This window comes from Xiphophorus hellerii, chromosome 4 (genome assembly GCF_003331165.1).
Source record: "Xiphophorus hellerii strain 12219 chromosome 4, Xiphophorus_hellerii-4.1, whole genome shotgun sequence".
Taxonomy (NCBI): Eukaryota; Metazoa; Chordata; class Actinopteri; order Cyprinodontiformes; family Poeciliidae; genus Xiphophorus; species Xiphophorus hellerii.
Genome location: NC_045675.1, coordinates 12,456,697 through 12,474,345, shown reverse-complemented (window position 1 = coordinate 12,474,345; position 17,649 = coordinate 12,456,697). Strand labels below are relative to the sequence as shown.

Here is a 17,649-nt window from a genome sequence, read left to right as displayed (position 1 = left end):
TGATCTAATTAGTCCAATATAAATGGTCTTTAATGCATTCCTATCTTCCCCTCATTCTTTGCTTTCAAACATCTCATTATATTCATTTTTTTGTTTTACTTTTTTCAACTATTTTACCTACATGTATTTTCCATGTAACTTTTTTTTTATCAAACCAGATACCCAAACATTTAATTTGATCCTTCTATAACATCCCCATATAATTTGAGATTTACATTAATATTTAATTTTCTATTTGTAAAAACAACAAATTTAGCCTTGGACATCAAGAATCTAAATCCCCATCCTAAGGCCCAAGCTTCTCCACTATTTAATGCTTCTTGTAGTTTCCTATTTACAAATTCTGTATTTTTCCCCTCTTCCAAATAATACCATCATCTACAAATAATGAGATGCCAAAAAATGTATACTACTAAAAATATCATTAATCATTATAATCAATAGCATAGAACTTATATTACCTTGGGGAGTACCATTCTCTACTTGATATTTTGAACTTATTTGCCCTCCTATTTTTGCTCTAATATTTGTGTTTCATGTTTCTTGAATGCATATTATATCTGGTTTTGTATATAGATTATTAATGCAGCTTTTAAATTTCTGGCCATTTGCTATTAGACTGTGAGCTTTCCATTGTAATATTAGAATTATGTGACAATTTGAGAAGCCTCAGCTTCAGATGATTTTTCCCCATGTCCAAGTTCATCATGGTTTTTTTTCCCCCCCCAAGATAAATCTTTGACATTAAAAAACATTGTAGCTGCCTTTACTATGATTTTTATTTTTTAGTTTTAGTTCTTGCTTGTTCTGAGCAATTTATGATATATGCAAGAAAAGGAATAATTTTTCTAATGTAATATTGCATTGATTGTCTGCCACTCTTGATTTTATAATTAGTTTTTGGATCATTATTATTTTTTTTACTTCTTCCACTCCTTCAGCATAAGTAATTCTTTTATCAGTTTTAAGTTTTTGAATTTCAGCTGCCTTTTTTCTTATCATGTATCTTGCATATTCTGCAGTATGACTTCCTCCACAGTTACATTTAACAGGATTATTTCCACACTCACCATAAGGATGTTCACCTCCACATCCCTTAAGACGTTAGCTAGTTCTACATCTCCAGTAACTTTCTATAATCCATTTGACAAACTGATAGGACTTACTCCAATCATATCCTGTCCAGCCTTAAATTTTAATATAACTTTAAAATCTTCCATCATTATTTTCTTGCTTATTTCAACTCTTTCTTCCTCATCCTCAAGAGATTCTTTTACCAGCATTTAGTCCCCTTTTAACCTTATCTTTCCCCCTTCCTCTCTTCTATTTTCTTTCATAGATCATCCTATGTCTACATTTTCATCTTCTGAAAGCCCCCCACCACAACTAGCCATCTTGATCCACTCACAATCCAGTTTATGCCAAAACCACCTTTAAATTCAATTTATTACTCGCCAGACGTTGGAGCGAATGTTCTCTTATCGGCAACAGCCACATCCTCGACTCCCTCCTCCAGTCCTGCTGCCTCTGCTTCAGCACACCTGAGTCAGGTAATCAGGCCACCAGCAGAACCAGAACCCGTTTAGCTCAGGTGTGTTGGACCAGAGACACATGTAAAGAACGTAGGACACACTGAGGACTGGAGATGGACACTCCTGTGTCAGTGGATGAAGTCCTTCATGGATTTATTTTCTGTTCTTTCATTGTTCTTCATAACAATTAATTTTCTACATTGTTATCTTGTATATTTACATTTTATTCTTATTGTGTTTTAGAGGCCATGTTGTTCAGCTGGCAGGAGAAGGAGCAACAATAACTGGCCCCAATAATCAGCACTGTGAGAGAAATATTGAAGTTATGAGAATAAATCTTTGTTTCTGTCTCTACAGAGAAGGTCGAGTGAAGAACATGTTTATAATTCTCATGTTTCCCTACAGTGCCCCCCAATTCTCCTATTCCAGCACATCTTCAGTGTGTCGACATGAGAGTTATTCGGGTTTCTGTCGTCGCGCCGACATTTGGCCATTTATTCTATGTTGAAGCACCGAACAAGGATGTATGTTATGTAAGTTTGTTTCTTCAATATCTCTTTACAGCGATTAGAAGACTTTTCTGTTTTACAACATACCTAAATATATCAATAAAATTTTTCTACAGGGCGATGATGGTGGAGCAGTGGTGTACAACGGCATGATTTATGGTGTGATTTCTTTTGGTGGACCAGACTACTACACATGTCGCAAACCAGCTGCAGTCGTGGATGTCTGTGAATATCTGGGGTGGATAAAATTTACAGTTGGGCTTATTTAAACATAAACTATCATGAAATGAAATTCTCATCAAATTTCCTCTCACATATAATTTTATAATTGTATCTTCATCTTTTTGATGCACATGTTTGTAGAATTAGAATAAATTAATTGTTTTGTTGTATTTTTCTCACCTGATCTTGACCTGCCTAATGGAGCTTTCTCTGCCTCATAAATGAAAAATAAATCAATAAATGCATGAAGAAGAAATATTTCCTGGCTGATCGTCTTTACATTCATGGTTCAGTTTGTTCACTTGATATTTTCCCTGAACTCAGTCTGAAAACGTGACAAGTTTTAAATCACATGAAGAGGAACACCAGAAGTAATTTATTTATTCATTTTTTTTCTCCTCACTGGCAAGAACTTTATATATGTGTCACATGCAGATGAAGTAAAGATGAACACAATGAGATGCTGATTATTCTGGACTATTTTACCAGGGGAACTAAGACAAAATGACCCAAATATAAATCGAATTAGACAGAGTATTTATCCATCCATGCATTTTCTAACACTCTTTTCCCTAGTTTGGTTGGGAACAGAGTATTTATATTTATGAAAACTTTCATTTGTTTAACAACAACAACAAAAAAACAAAATATAAACAAATATAACATAAATAACAATGAGACAAACAAAAGTCACAAATAATATAAACATTTTTTTACTGATTATTCTGTCCAATGTAGTGTTTCTGACAAAACAAAAACTGTTTAGTTTGTTTGTTTTCAAGTTCACTGTCTACAAACTTCTTGAAATTCTCAAAGCTGTCGTAAACAATGCCTTCAAAACCAGAAGTGGTGGATCTCCTAGTTGCTGGGCAAAAGGTAAATATTTTTTGGCTACTTCCAGCAGTTTTGTTTTTGGAGGGTGTGTATCGCTTCTTCTGTCCACCACACTGGGGTATTTCCCCGCAAGGCCTCAAGGATTTATGAGGCTTGGTTGGCCTGGCTGTCAGCGCAGGAGGGGGAGCTGAAGGTATGAAGTTCTGGCCGTTGGAGGTTCTGCAGAGCATCAAGGACGGCGCCTGTGGCTGAGCAGGAACCACAACCAGGACCGGGGCTGCAGACAATCTGGGGGGGATGTAAGTGGCCACCGGGGGTTTGGGCTGGATGTTCCGCTGTGGTTCTCCTAACCTGTAGAAATAAAAGTAAATGTGATGATGAGTTTCTATGTTCATGAGCAATATCATAAAACCTCACCAACACATATAGTAGTCTAGAGTTAGTTTGAATATGCAGCTGATAAATCCACCTCAATAAAGGGTCCATATTTCTGAAACAGCTTACCTCTGCTTCTGACCATGCCTTTCCCCAGACACATGAGGAAGGCTCAGGTACTGGACCTGAGGTCGGCTTGGATCTGGCAGGGAAGCCGGGAGCGTTGGAGCGGCTGGCATTGGTGCCTCAGACAGCACTCTGCGGTGGAGCTTCACCTTAGGGATGACAGTCGCAATGAAGGTGGAGATGAATTTTGAGTTCAAGTTGGGTAGAGGAATGGAGAGACTGTTGAGGATGGTGTCGTCTTTGACTCGGTCTACAATGCGTTTGTACTGCCCTTTCATCGCTGTGGTTACCTTGATGGGGGAGGTGAGACGACAGACATCTTTATTATCATCTCAGCTGATCGCTTCAGAGAAAATGATGTCAAACTTGCAAAGGAGATCAAGAAGATGGGGAAGAAGTTCTACTTTGTTCGCTCAAAGGTTGACAATAATTTACGACATGAAGAAAGAAAGAAAGATTTCAGCCAAGAAAAGTATTTAGCACAGATCAGAGAACATTATGTTAGTAGTGTCTTCCAATGACTGCTGTTCTGAAGAGAGCTAAAACATTTTTTAATATACTTTAAAAGAAAATAGATGAAATTGCAAAGGTCTATAACATGAATGTGTCCTGTTTGTAACACAGGTCTTAAGGATCATGGATTTGAGTCTCCACAGGTCATCCTGATGTCCAACCATGACATCCAACTGTATGATTTCCATCACCTACGAGACGCCTTAGAGAGGGAGCTAGCTGAACACAAGAGAGACGCTCTGCTGTTTTCCTCTCCCAACATTTTCCCAGATATCATTGAAAAGAAGAAAAAGCTTTTTACAGTGCTAAATATGGGTTCTTACTGCTCTACACTGTAAAACTGGGGTGTCAAACTCCAGTCCTCAAGGGCCGCTGTCCTGCAACTTTTAGATGTGTCTGGAGAACTGATCTACACAAGGAGGAGGTAATTAAGCCATTTCATTCCAGTGTTTTGTACCTGTTGCACATCTAAAAACTGCAGGACAGCGGCCCTTGAGGACTGGAGTTTCACACCTGTGGCCTATATTGTTTCTTGTAGACAGATCATATTTTCTTTACCACTATCTCAGGGGTGCCCGAAGTCGGTCATCGAGGGCCGGCATCCTGCACGTTTTAGTTCTCTCCCTGGTGGTACCAACAACCTTTTCAGCTTGTCAATGTTCTTCTTAGGCCTTCTAATGATCCATCATTTGATCCAGGTGCGTTAAACCAGGGAGAGAACTAAAACATGCAGGATGTCGGCCCTCAAGGACCAACTTTGGACACGCTGCTGTAAAACAAAACCTTCTTGTCAATAATAGATTTCAAGTGAACATGACTTCATTTTCATCAACTTGCTGTTTGTGTTAATCTTAAACAAATGACATGAACTTTTGGATAAAACATGTTTGATAAATTAATCTATTTAAATTGAGTAAATGTAAAACATTATGTATTTGAAAGTGGTGAGAGTTTTAGATTGTAAAAGGTTAAAGCTGGACGATATTCCCCAAATATTGTCCTGTTGGTATGAAACTCATACCTTTAGCTCAGAGAACAGGTGATTATGTAGAAAAAGCTATTTCACTCTTAACTCTTTATTTCTTCATGTTTGAGGAGGGATGCATTTTTTGACAAAGCAAATTATTCATGTGGCAACAGCCATTCAGTTATCTTAAAAAAATCCTTCACTCACACCTAATTTTATTCCCTCTCTCCTTTTACCCCCAGCCTTTCAGTTCATGTTTTTAAATCATTTCAGTCAATCTTCCTCAGTTGCATCAGTTTCAAAAATAAACATTTAGAATCAGAAAAGTACACAGAATTATTTTTTAATGCATTTATTCAGCAGGATTTGTTTTTAGAGCACAACAGCAGTGAAGTATTGAGGATGTTTACAGAATTTTGCTTGGTCTTATCTTAGTGAATTTATAGAGAATCAATGAAAAGAAAAAAAACAGATTTATTAAATGAATTATGCATAAAAAGAAAACCTGGTAGCAATACAATTATTTCTATCAGCTAACAAAGTAAGACAGCTACTTTCTCTCTGAGTCTCTCCAGGTTTAATTTTACATTCATGTTGGTTAGTTTTCCATTCAAACTCTACAATCTTGGGCTCTGAAAGCTTTTAACTTTGATTAAAACAAGTTTTAATATTAAATCAAAGAAAATGAAACATGTTTATTCCACATCTATAACTTCAAGTCATTTTATTTTTTCAAAACTAAACATTTAGAATCAGATCGGTACTGGACCCAGAATAAAAAAAAATTGTGTTTATTGAGGAAGATTATTTTAGTATAGAACAACAAAGTATAGAGGATGTTGTTGATTATAACATGTTGCTTAGCTAACCAAGCTATAGAATCAAATAAAAAGAACAGGTTTATAAAATGAATTGTGATTAAAAAGAAAACATGGCAGCAATTCAGTAGCTTCTGTGAGCTAAGAAAAAAAGTTAGAAAACAACAGAGGCACCAACAGGAGCAGCAGGGTGGGACTGGTGCTGCTGGTGCTGCTGGTGCTGCGGGTGCTGCTGGTGCTGCTGGTGCTGCTGGTGCTGCTGGTGCTGCAGGTGCTGCTGGTGCTGCTAGTGCTGCTGGTGCTGCGGGTGCTGCTGGTGCTGCTGGTGCTGCTTGGGCTGCTGGTGCTGCTGGTGCTGATGGTGTTGCTGGTGCTGTTGCAGTAGTTGCCCTGACAGCAGCTAATATTTGATCCAGTGAACTCATTCACCAGTGAAGCTGCCTTATCTGAGCACACCAACTCAGAGGCACATCCCTTCAGCGTCTGACTTGTTCCATTTACATTTTCTTTAAAAATGAGAGTAAAGTTATGATGTCATAAACACATTTGTATCTGGTCTTAATGTTCTTGTGATGATAAATATGAAGCATGCAAACATGTTGGCCTCTTACCTGTTACATTAACGCAGTAGTTTTCATCCCCTGCACAGTTAAGGGTTTTTGTGCAGTTTTCTCCGTCACAACTGAAGCACTTTTTTCCATTTGTAGTGGAATTGTACTCTAAGATACAGAGATAGTTATTCTACTGAAAAGAAATCAAGAATTATTATAATTTCTCTCTAAAAAACTTAATTTTTTTGTCACCAACTTGTTTCTCCTAAAACATGTATATGAAGCTGGAATTACAAAACTAAGTGTATTCTGTTTTTTATCCAAATCTCTAATGGGTTAAAAAAGTTTGTGAGCACTGTAAATTCAAATTGTGCAAAGTATTGAAAAATACCATCAATGAATTAATTACCAGGTTTTGTGTAGTTAATCTGGGCGTTGCAGAGATCTTCACTGCAGCAGCTGCTGCTTTGTACAATTCTGTAAGCTCCATAGTTGACTAGAGTAAGTTAAGACACAGTTCAGACATAATGCAACCTTTGTAGTTCCGCTCAGTAATGTTTGCACCATCTGTAATTAAAGAACATAAATTTTAAAGTGATGAGTTCCCAAACTAAATGTCATCAACTGGAAATCTCACAAATACGTACCTTTAACTTTGACTTCTGTTGCTACTAAACAACTATAGTTCTGTGAGGGACATTCGGTTGTTTCATTAGAGCAATTTATGTAGGGGCCAGGTACACATTCACATTTCAGGGTGTCAGCTAATTAAAACAAAGAGAAAATGAGCATTATTACATTTTTTCTAAATAACAAAATCCTTGTCTTAACCAAGACAAAATGGTTGAATCACATCAGCACAAAATACAGAGAGGGAAGAAAAAGTTTAAAAGGTTTAACAAGACAAACAGAAATTAGATTATTATTGTAGTTTTCAATGGGAGAAAAGGAGAACAGCAAAGTTTAATGAAATCATACTAAATATTAAAATGTTAGAATAATATTAATCGTAACCAAAAACTTGCCTTCCGGTAGAAACAGCACCACGAGCACCAAAGTGAAGAGGAACATTTTGCTGATGGATCACAAAGTGAGTGATAATTTTCTCAGTTGAAAATATATATTGAAAGTTTTTCTGGGAGGGGATCTACTCTCAGTTTTACACCTCCTCTAACTAAGCAGATCCTCCTGCTTGTGATTGGCAGATTCATAATGTATGTAAAAAGAAGCACACTACTAGCCAATCAGAAACAGGCCTTTCTTTTATCACAGTACTCTAATCTAAAGAAATTGTTATATGACATGATCCTCAGAAATGAATTGTTTGATGTTTGTTTAGATATTTTTTTTATAAGTGTGATGAAAATAAAGTACAGTATTTATTTACTTATTGTACAAGAAAATGTTAAATGTGTCTGTTTGGTCCCACAGACCAAGATCCAGCATCCCTTACAGTTTAAGAAATGTTTCTAAGAAATCTACAATAACTATCTGTCAAACACTTACAAACTACAATTAGGTGTTCATAATCAGAGAGACCTACCTTTACCTGACACTACAATGCTGAGAAAATTCCTATGTATCTAATTTCTATAAAATAAATGAAAACACAAAAAGGAATTGAACCACATTTACTGATTTTACATATTTGTCAATCAACTTTATATGATTTAGTTCCTTTGAGTTTAACAGTAATTTCAACCTGGACACCCACACACACACACACACAGTGAGAGAGAGAAAATGAGAGAGAGGTATTAGAAAGTTTGATTGAAAAATGAAAATCTTTGGCCCTCGGACCCAGGAGAAAGACATTGTGTCAAACAGAGTATTTGTGCTTAAAGCTCACAAATGTCTTGAAATGGCTCTTGGCTCACACTTTTACTCTCTAACTGCAGCAAAGTGCTGGAAACTGGTTTCACTGGACACAAGATTTCCTCGTCTGCAAGACTAAATGACCAACAATGAATTATGTTCATTTAAAAATCTGTGAGCTGTAAAATTAAAACTTTAAAATTAAAACAAAGTATAAAATGTACTGTGATGAACTTTGGTGTAAATTCAAACTGAAAGCTGCTTTTCTTTTCACCTGCTCAGTCAATCACCTCATTATTAATCTCAAAAACATGATTAAATCAATTACCATGTGCATTTTAGCAGCCTGGCCACTGCCTTCCTACACTGTAAATGTTTTTTAAAAATCTGTCAAATTTATGATAAAAAATTGTAAAATGCTAACAGTTACAGAATCCAAAGCATTACGTTACCGTAAAAAAACATTTAATTATCATAACTCAAGAAATATAAATTTTACGTCAGTTTTATTTTTATGAAATGTTGAAACCACAAAACTTCACTGTGGAAATATTAGAAGTTGTAAAATTCATAGAAAGTACTGTAATATTGCCAGCAGGTTCTTACCCTAAAAAATTAGCTAAAATTAAAACATTTTGCTGATTTTTGCATATACAACGTAAAACCGTTAAAGCAAGTTGCAAAAATAATTTTTACAGAGAGTAGAACACAGGTTTGATATTTTGGTTTCATTATATTACTTAGTTTTCAATTTAATTTATAACATCCTTCATGTTTTGTCTGCACACACCTGCAGCCTGGAGATAGAAAATGTCAGGAAACCAGCAAACGGCTTTTTATCCGTGCTGAGCAGGGCAGGTGCTGCAGCAAAATCTGTGACCCATCATTTTCTGTAACTCAGCGAGGAGAAGAGTATTTACGTAACCTGCATAAATACTGATCCATATGGAGTTGTAAACTTCATTTCTCTTCCTGATAGTTTGACTGATTTCTTCTGAGCTTCTCATCGTGTCAAACAAGAAATCAGTGTGTTTTAGATTTGGTGAGACTCAAATTAACTGAAATGTGTCAGTCAATCAATCTGAGGTTTGTGGAAGGAAACCCAAAATGTTTTTACCCAAGTCAGAGACAGTTATCTGTGATACTGACTAAATGTATGTAAACTTTTGAATAGGAGGAAAGTTAGAAAACAATTTCTAAAAAATGTTTTCGCCAGATTCTCTGGCATTTAGCAAATAGAAATAACTTCAGTAATTCTGACATAAAACAAGAGAGTTTTAGTCTGATTTAACTTCAGATGTGATAAAAAATATATGTTGTTGTATGTAAATGTCTATTTGTAACTTTACGTGTTAAGTTATTCAAAATTTAAAACCTTTTCCTCCATGTGGAACATAATTTCCTCTATATGGAAATAGTTTTCTACATGGAGGAAATAAGGTTAAAACCACATGTCTACAAATGTCTCTGTGCCTAATATCTAACAGAAAACCTCAGTTTAGTTTGTCACACGCAAATTTGTTACAGTAAACAAATAAGCTCTTGTTTACTATTTTATTAATTTTCTCTGCCAAATTAAGAAGCAAAAAAAAAAAACTGTTGAAATGAGTATTTTTAATGTGCTTGATCAAAATTTAAAAATGATTCTTATTGTGACTATTCACTTCATTTTTGTGCCAAAAACAAAATATTTCTAGAAAAAAATATATGGAAACAGGTGGATTTTTAATGTTCTTCTGATTTGATTTTTAAATAATTCATAAAATTCATTTTGTTGTAAATTGATAAAGATGGCCAATATATTTCCAGAAATATACTGAAACAAATCTCACACCTTGAAATTCACCATTATGACAAGTTTTCTAATGGACTCAGGCTCTAGAGGCCGCGTCCTCCCTAAACGTCTCTTTGGTCTCTTGAACATTGAGACAAATGTATCAACATTTATCAGCATATTTTCAAGACTGTGTTGAGGATTTTTACCCATCATGTTGCTTGTGAATATTGTAGACAAGGAAATTAAAATTTTAATAAATGTTGATGAGGCGAAGCAGCCAGGATACATCGTTACACTGATACACAGAATCAGAGGAGTTTCTGATGATGCAAATCATTTGTTTCATTTGTGAAGCATTTTATGTTGAAATATCCAAAAACTGTTATCATTTTCTGTTTGATCTTTTATCAAACAAAATAAAATAATATTGTTTTATGAATACGTGTTAAGTTATTCAAAATTGAAAACCATTTCCTCCATGTGGAACATAATTTCCTCTATATGGAAATAGTTTTCTACATGGAGGAAATAAAGTTAAAACCACATGTCTACAAATGTCTCAGTGCCTAATATCTAACAGAAAACCTCAGTTTAGTTTGTCACACGAAATTAGAATTAATAATGAATCATGTTCATTTAAAAATCTGTGAGCTGTAATCATCAGTCTTTAAAATTAAAACAAAGCATAAAATGCACTGTGATGAACTTTGGTGTAAATTCAAACTGGAAGATTCTTTTCTTTTCACCTGCTCAGTTAATCACCTCATTATTAATCTCAAAAACATGATTAAATCAAATACCATGTGCATTTTAGTAGCCTGGCCACTGCCTTCCTAAACTGTACAGTTTTTTTTTTTAAATTTGTCAAATTTACGATAAAAAATTGTAAAATGCTAACAGTTACAGATTCCAAAGCATTACGTTACCGTAAAAAAACATTTAATTATCATAACTCAAGAAATATGAATTTCACGTCAGTTTTACTTTTATGAAATGTTGAAACCACAAAAATTCACTGTGGAAATATTAGAAGTTGTAAAATTCATAGAAAGTACTGTAATATTGCCAGCAGGTTCTTACCCTAAAAAATTAGCTAAAATTAAAACATTTTGCTGATTTTTGCATATACAACGTAAAACCGTTAAAGCAAGTTGCAAAATTAATTTTTACAGAGAGTAGAACACAGGTTTGATATTTTGGTTTCATTATATTACTTAGTTTTCAATTTAATTTATAACATCCTTCATGTTTTGTCTGCACACACCTGCAGCCTGGAGATAGAAAATGTCAGGAAACCAGCAAACGGCTTTTTATCCGTGCTGAGCAGGGCAGGTGCTGCAGCAAAATCTGTGACCCATCATTTTCTGTAACTCAGCGAGGAGAAGAGTATTTACGTAACCTGCATAAATACTGATCCATATGGAGTTGTAAACTTCATTTCTCTTCCTGATAGTTTGACTGATTTCTTCTGAGCTTCTCATCGTGTCAAACAAGAAATCAGTGTGTTTTAGATTTGGTGAGACTCAAATTAACTGAAATGTGTCAGTCAATCAATCTGAGGTTTGTGGAAGGAAACCCAAAATGTTTTTACCCAAGTCAGAGACAGTTATCTGTGATACTGACTAAACGTATGTAAACTTTTGAATAGGAGGAAAGTTAGAAAACAATTTCTAAAAAATGTTTTTGCCAAGTTTTCTGGCATTTAGCAAATAGAAATAACTTCAGTAATTCTGACATAAAACAAGAGAGTTTTAGTCTGATTTAACTTCAGATGTGATAAAAAATATATGTTGTTGTATGTAAATGTCTATTTGTAACTTTACGTGTTAAGTTATTCAAAATTTAAAACCTTTTCCTCCATGTGGAACATAATTTCCTCTATATGGAAATAGTTTTCTACATGGAGGAAATAAGGTTAAAACCACATGTCTACAAATGTCTCTGTGCCTATTATCTAACAGAAAACCTCAGTTTAGTTTGTCACACGCAAATTTGTTACAGTAAACAAATAAGCTCTTGTTTACTATTTTATTAATTTTCTCTGCCAAATTAAGAAGCAAAAAAAAAAACTGTTGAAATGAGTATTTTTAATGTGCTTGATCAAAATTTAAAAATGATTCTTATTGTGACTATTCACTTCATTTTTGTGCCAAAAACAAAATATTTCTAGAAAAAAATATATGGAAAATGGTGGATTTTTAATGTTCTTCTGATTTGATTTTTAAATAATACATGCCATTCATTTCTTGTAAATTGATAAAGATGGCCAATATATTTCCAGAAATTTACTGAAACAAATCTCACACCTTGAAATTCACCATTATGACAAGTTTTCTAATGGACTCAGGCTCTAGAGGCCGCGTCCTCCCTAAACGTCTCTTTGGTCTCTTGAACATTGAGACAAATGTATCAACATTTATCAGCATATTTTCAAGACTGTGTTGAGGATTTTTACCCATCATGTTGCTTGTGAATATTGTAGACAAGGAAATTACAATTTTAATAAACGTTGATGAGGCGAAGCAGCCAGGATACATCGTTACACTGATACACAGAATCAGAGGAGTTTCTGATGATGCAAATCATTTGTTTCATTTGTGAAGCATTTTATGTTGAAATATCCAAAAACTGTTATCATTTTCTGTTTGATCTTTTATCAAACAAAATAAAATAATATTGTTTTATGAATACGTGTTAAATTATTCAAAATTGAAAACCTTTTCCTCCATGTGGAACATAATTTCCTCTATATGGAAATAGTTTTCTACATGGAGGAAATAAAGTTAAAACCACATGTCTACAAATGTCTCAGTGCCTAATATCTAACAGAAAACCTCAGTTTAGTTTGTCACACGAAATTAGAATTAATAATGAATCATGTTCATTTAAAAATCTGTGAGCTGTAATCATCAGTCTTTAAAATTAAAACAAAGCATAAAATGCACTATGATGAACTTTGGTGTAAATTCAAACTGGAAGATTCTTTTCTTTTCACCTGCTCAGTTAATCACCTCATTATTAATCTCAAAAACATGATTAAATCAAATACCATGTGCATTTTAGTAGCCTATCCACTGCCTTCCTAAACTGTACAGTTTTTTTTTTAAATTTGTCAAATTTATGATAAAAAATTGTAAAATGCTAACAGTTACAGAATCCAAAGCATTACGTTACCGTAAAAAAACATTTAATTATCATAACTCAAGAAATATAAATTTCACGTCAGTTTTACTTCAATATAATGTTGAAACCACAAAACTTCACTGTGGAAATATTAGAAGTTGTAAAATTCATAGAAAGTACTGTAATATTGCCAGCAGGTTCTTACCCTAAAAAATTAGCTAAAATTAAAACATTTTGCTGATTTTTGCATATACAACGTAAAACCGTTAAAGCAAGCTGCAAAAATAATTTTTACAGAGAGTAGAACCCAGGTTTGATAATTTGGTTTCATTATTTTTTTAGTTTTCAATTTAATTTATAACATCCTTCATGTTTTGTCTGCACACACCTGCAGCCTGGAGAAAGAAAATGTCAGGAAACAGGCAAACGGCTTTTATCCGTGTCTGTTTTACTTTCTTTGCTCATATAAACTATTGCATTGCTGCCATGTTTTCTTTTTAACCATATTTCATTTCAGAAATCTGCTCTTTTTCTTTGAGCTTTTTCTCTATATACTGTAAAAACCTAAAACCAAGCAAACTTTTTGTAATTAACAAGATCCACAATGTTACATTATTGTTGACAAATAAAGAAACCAGTACCTTTCTGATACTAAATGTTTATTTTTTGAAACAACAAAATTAGCAAAAATCTATTTGGTATTGTGATAGAACTAAACCCACAAGTGTCAGATGTATGAATTTATTTAGTTTTAATCCGTGCTGGGTTACAAAGTGAGAATATGTTGAGGTCCAGAGTTGTTAGTGCCCCCTGGCGGTGGAACCTGGTGCTATACCAGGTGCTTTAATCCTTCACCACCGCCAGAGGGCACTAAAGACTCTTGCATTTTCACACTATTTAACTCAAACAAACCCTCTCTACATTTCTTCATATCTCTGCTCTGGTACATTTTTACTACAGCATCATCCTTCACACATATATTTTAGTAAAAGAGCCAGCAAAAGCTTACAGCACCTGCCGACCAATCACTGAACGCTGTTCAGCAAGATTCTTGCTTAAGTGTCCAATGAGATGGCTGCACTGGTTAGCATAATGAGCTGGTCAAATAATTCAAGGATACCTTAAGTCAGACTATTCATATATACTTCAAGTTCACTTAGGATTAGTTGATATTTTGGAACAACTAAATTTGTGCTTAATGTATTTTAATAGCATTTAAATTGTACCAAAGCACAATTTAAAGTGTACTAAGTGTACATCAATGTACTTTTTTGACAACTTATGTTAAAATTAGTGTACTTTAAGTATATTGATTTTAATGTAATATAAAAGTTCTTGATTAGTATATTTTGAGTGTACCATTTTTGTGATTGAATTACATTTAAAATATACTTACAATGTATTTTAAGTATATTAGCATTACATATTTTATATATTAGTAGTGTGATTACAGTATGCTACAATTACACTTTTGGTTTATTATAATTGTTAATGAAGTAGTACTTTTTAGTAACTTAATTTCTTATTATTCTGCTTTGCCACTTTGTACATTACATGCTTCATACACACTACAGTACTGCAAACACATCAGGCTACTGAGGCCCTCTCTACTTTTAAGGCGATATTATGCGAGTAAAAATGGCAAATATGAACATCATATCTTATCTTCTCCGGCTTCATGGCTGTTCTTCTTTTCATGGCGGTTTTAAAAAAAAACTGAAAGTGTGCAATAACGCCACCATTTGGTCTGGAGTGTGAACTGGAGCTAATGCCGTTCAATAACAGATCTTACATCATACACCTGAAAACGGATTTGTTATGTTCCGGGGTTCTCTGGTTTTCTTGGTGGGGTTTTTTCCTGCGCGCCTTTTCCACCTCTTACCACCAGATGGCGACAGGTTCCGGTTGGAGTGCGGTGGTGTCATCATCATCCTCAGCTGTCATCGATTACCCTCATCAGCGGAGCATACTTTAGGAGTAGGCCGCCAGTCCAGCGACTCCCACCAGGTGCTGTAAGCTTTTGCTGGGTCTTTCACTAAAATATCTTTTGTGAAAGACGACACTGACGCAAAATGTGCCAGGAGGATGAATAAATGTACAAGTTTTTTGCCCGTGTTGAGTTAGAAAGTGTGAAAATGCAGAGTGCAAGTCGTTAGTTCCCCCTAGTGGTGGAAAGAGCGTACAGCACCTTTTTTTTCAAAAATCACATTGATTTAGGTGTGAACTGTTTTATATTTGATATTTTTTCCATTTTCTTTGACATGTGAATTTTATTATTTATTTCTCAGTTCCTGGTGACTCAGAGCCATCTGCACCTTTAAATCATGCAAGGGCTTGAGAAGAAGACTTGGCCTTGCTTCTGCTACAACTGGCAGACAACACTGACCGTCACCTGGGACCAGCCGACTATAGTTTTGCTGTAAACAACCATCTTCATCTGCAAAGAGAAAAGTTCTGAGCCAAACGAGGCGGCTGTTAATGTTAATTAAATATTTGGAAGTGAGGCCTACGCAGCCTGCACTGTTGCGTTCACTTCCACTGCTTCAGTAGCTAAAACCAGAGACAAATCATGGTTAAAGAACAGCAAAGAAAATCAATGTCATTGTTACATGCACCAGAACTGGTGTCAATGTTACAAAATCAGGCTACATTTTTCCAGATCAATTTCTTTTAAAATAAAACTTTCGGGCGTGCTGTGGGATAGCGCGACCCACGTTTGGAGGCCTTGAGTCCTCGACGTGTCCGTCGCGGGTTCGATTCCCGGACCCGGCGATATTTGCCGCATGCCTTCCTTCCCCCTTTACTGTCAGGCTACTTTCATTTAAGGGACACTAGAGCCCACAAAAGACCCCCTGGAGGGGAGAAATTTTTTTTTTCAAAAACTGCAGGTGTGTTTCTGTGTCTGAATGTTTTGTTACAACAACATAAGTGCAGAAAAAAAACTACCCAATTTCAACTACTTAATTATAAAACCTTAGAAGAAATTATAGGTCAATTAAGCTCAAGTGCTGTCTGGATGTTCTACCTACATATTTCTTTAAGACAGTCCTGCCTAATGATCTGATCCAAATAGTAAACTTATTTGGATCAGTTTACTATTTCATCAGGTATTTTCATGCTTTAAAAACTGTTTGGTTTCCAATCTACAAGAATTCAGATCTATCTTTGCTCCTGAAACTAGAATCATTTTGTTTATTGATGAGCTGTAAAAATGACCCACTATAAAAACAGAAAAAGGGTTTGCTTCTTTTATTTTGAAAAAGAACAATATCACAGTGCTGGGTGGTGAAGAGCATTTGCATTTGTTGTAAATGCAAAATTACAAGAAAATAAATTAAACTCACAGAAATTCACCAAATTAAATAAAAACAATTCTGATTTTTAAAACGCATTTAAAAGAAAACTATGGTAAAATTTTAACTGAAGCAATTCTTTTTTTATTAAAGACACAGACCTCTTTCATCACTCATGATTCTTTGCTTTTACTGTTTTTCTTGATTGCTTTGATACATTTGTGAACACAAGAGGCTGAACAGCAGCACTTAGGGTAAAAGTAACACATTTTCTTAGCAAAAGGCTCAAACTGTGCCACATTTAAAATATTAAACAAAAGCAAATGTTACTCTCAATCAGCCTTGAAATAAACATGACATGTTCCAATCAATCATTACATAATAAACGACAAAATACAGAACTTGATCTTCAGTGAAGCCCAGAGGTTTTCAAGGTGTGGGAGATCAAGTCTACATGCTAGTCTACATGCTAGTCTCTATGCTTTATGTTACTGTTGTGTTTATTTTATTTATGTGTGGTTGAACAAATAAAAGATTTTATAAAAACTCCCACGTGCCGTTTATCCCTTGTAAAAAGGCACTTGAATGCTGAGAAGTTTTACATAATAAACATGTAACTTAGATTTTAATGTCAACAGTGAGAAAAAATATATTTTTGCACTTCCTCCTTTATTTTGCAGGCGATTTTTATGTTAATGTTTTTATGGTAATTCTTTTTTATGGCTTTATGTAAGCCATGGAAGAATTATAATACTATAAAAAGTGTTAAAATGAAAAAAAATTAAATTAACAATGACACTTTAACTGCAAAAGAGGAAAATTTTCTATCATTTTTATGTTAAATTTGTGGCAACCAGAAGCTACCATTAATTAGTTTAACCTGTTTTTAAATATTTTCTTAAAACTTCTTTCACTCCAGATTTTGACTTTTAAATTGGTTTTAATTATTGAAATCAAGAATAAATCAGTTCTTTAATCAGTAAGAGTAACTCCAGAGCTGCAGAGTTTAGATGCTGGATGTTCATTTCTGATGGAAAATAAAGACAAAATCTTAATAAATAAATTACTTCTGGTGTTCCTCTTCATGTGACTAAAAACTCATGTCACGTTTTTAGACTCAGTTCAGGGAAAATATCAAATGAACAAACTGAACCATAAATGTAAAGACGATCAACCAGGAAATATTTCTTTTTC

The 17,649-nt window shown here is 34.5% G+C and overlaps 1 long non-coding RNA gene and 1 pseudogene across 1 annotated transcript; one reads left to right on the top strand and one right to left on the bottom strand.

The window, feature by feature from the left end:
- Positions 1-1,653: 1,653 nt before the first annotated feature.
- Positions 1,654-2,521, top strand: LOC116718789 (uncharacterized). The gene is made up of 3 exons (XR_004338986.1): positions 1,654-1,837; positions 1,938-2,065; positions 2,158-2,521. It is a non-coding gene; the product is annotated as an uncharacterized LOC116718789 (long non-coding RNA).
- A 3,666-nt stretch (positions 2,522-6,187) lies between these two features.
- Positions 6,188-7,663, bottom strand: LOC116718776 (urokinase plasminogen activator surface receptor-like; annotated as a pseudogene).
- Positions 7,664-17,649: the final 9,986 nt, after the last annotated feature.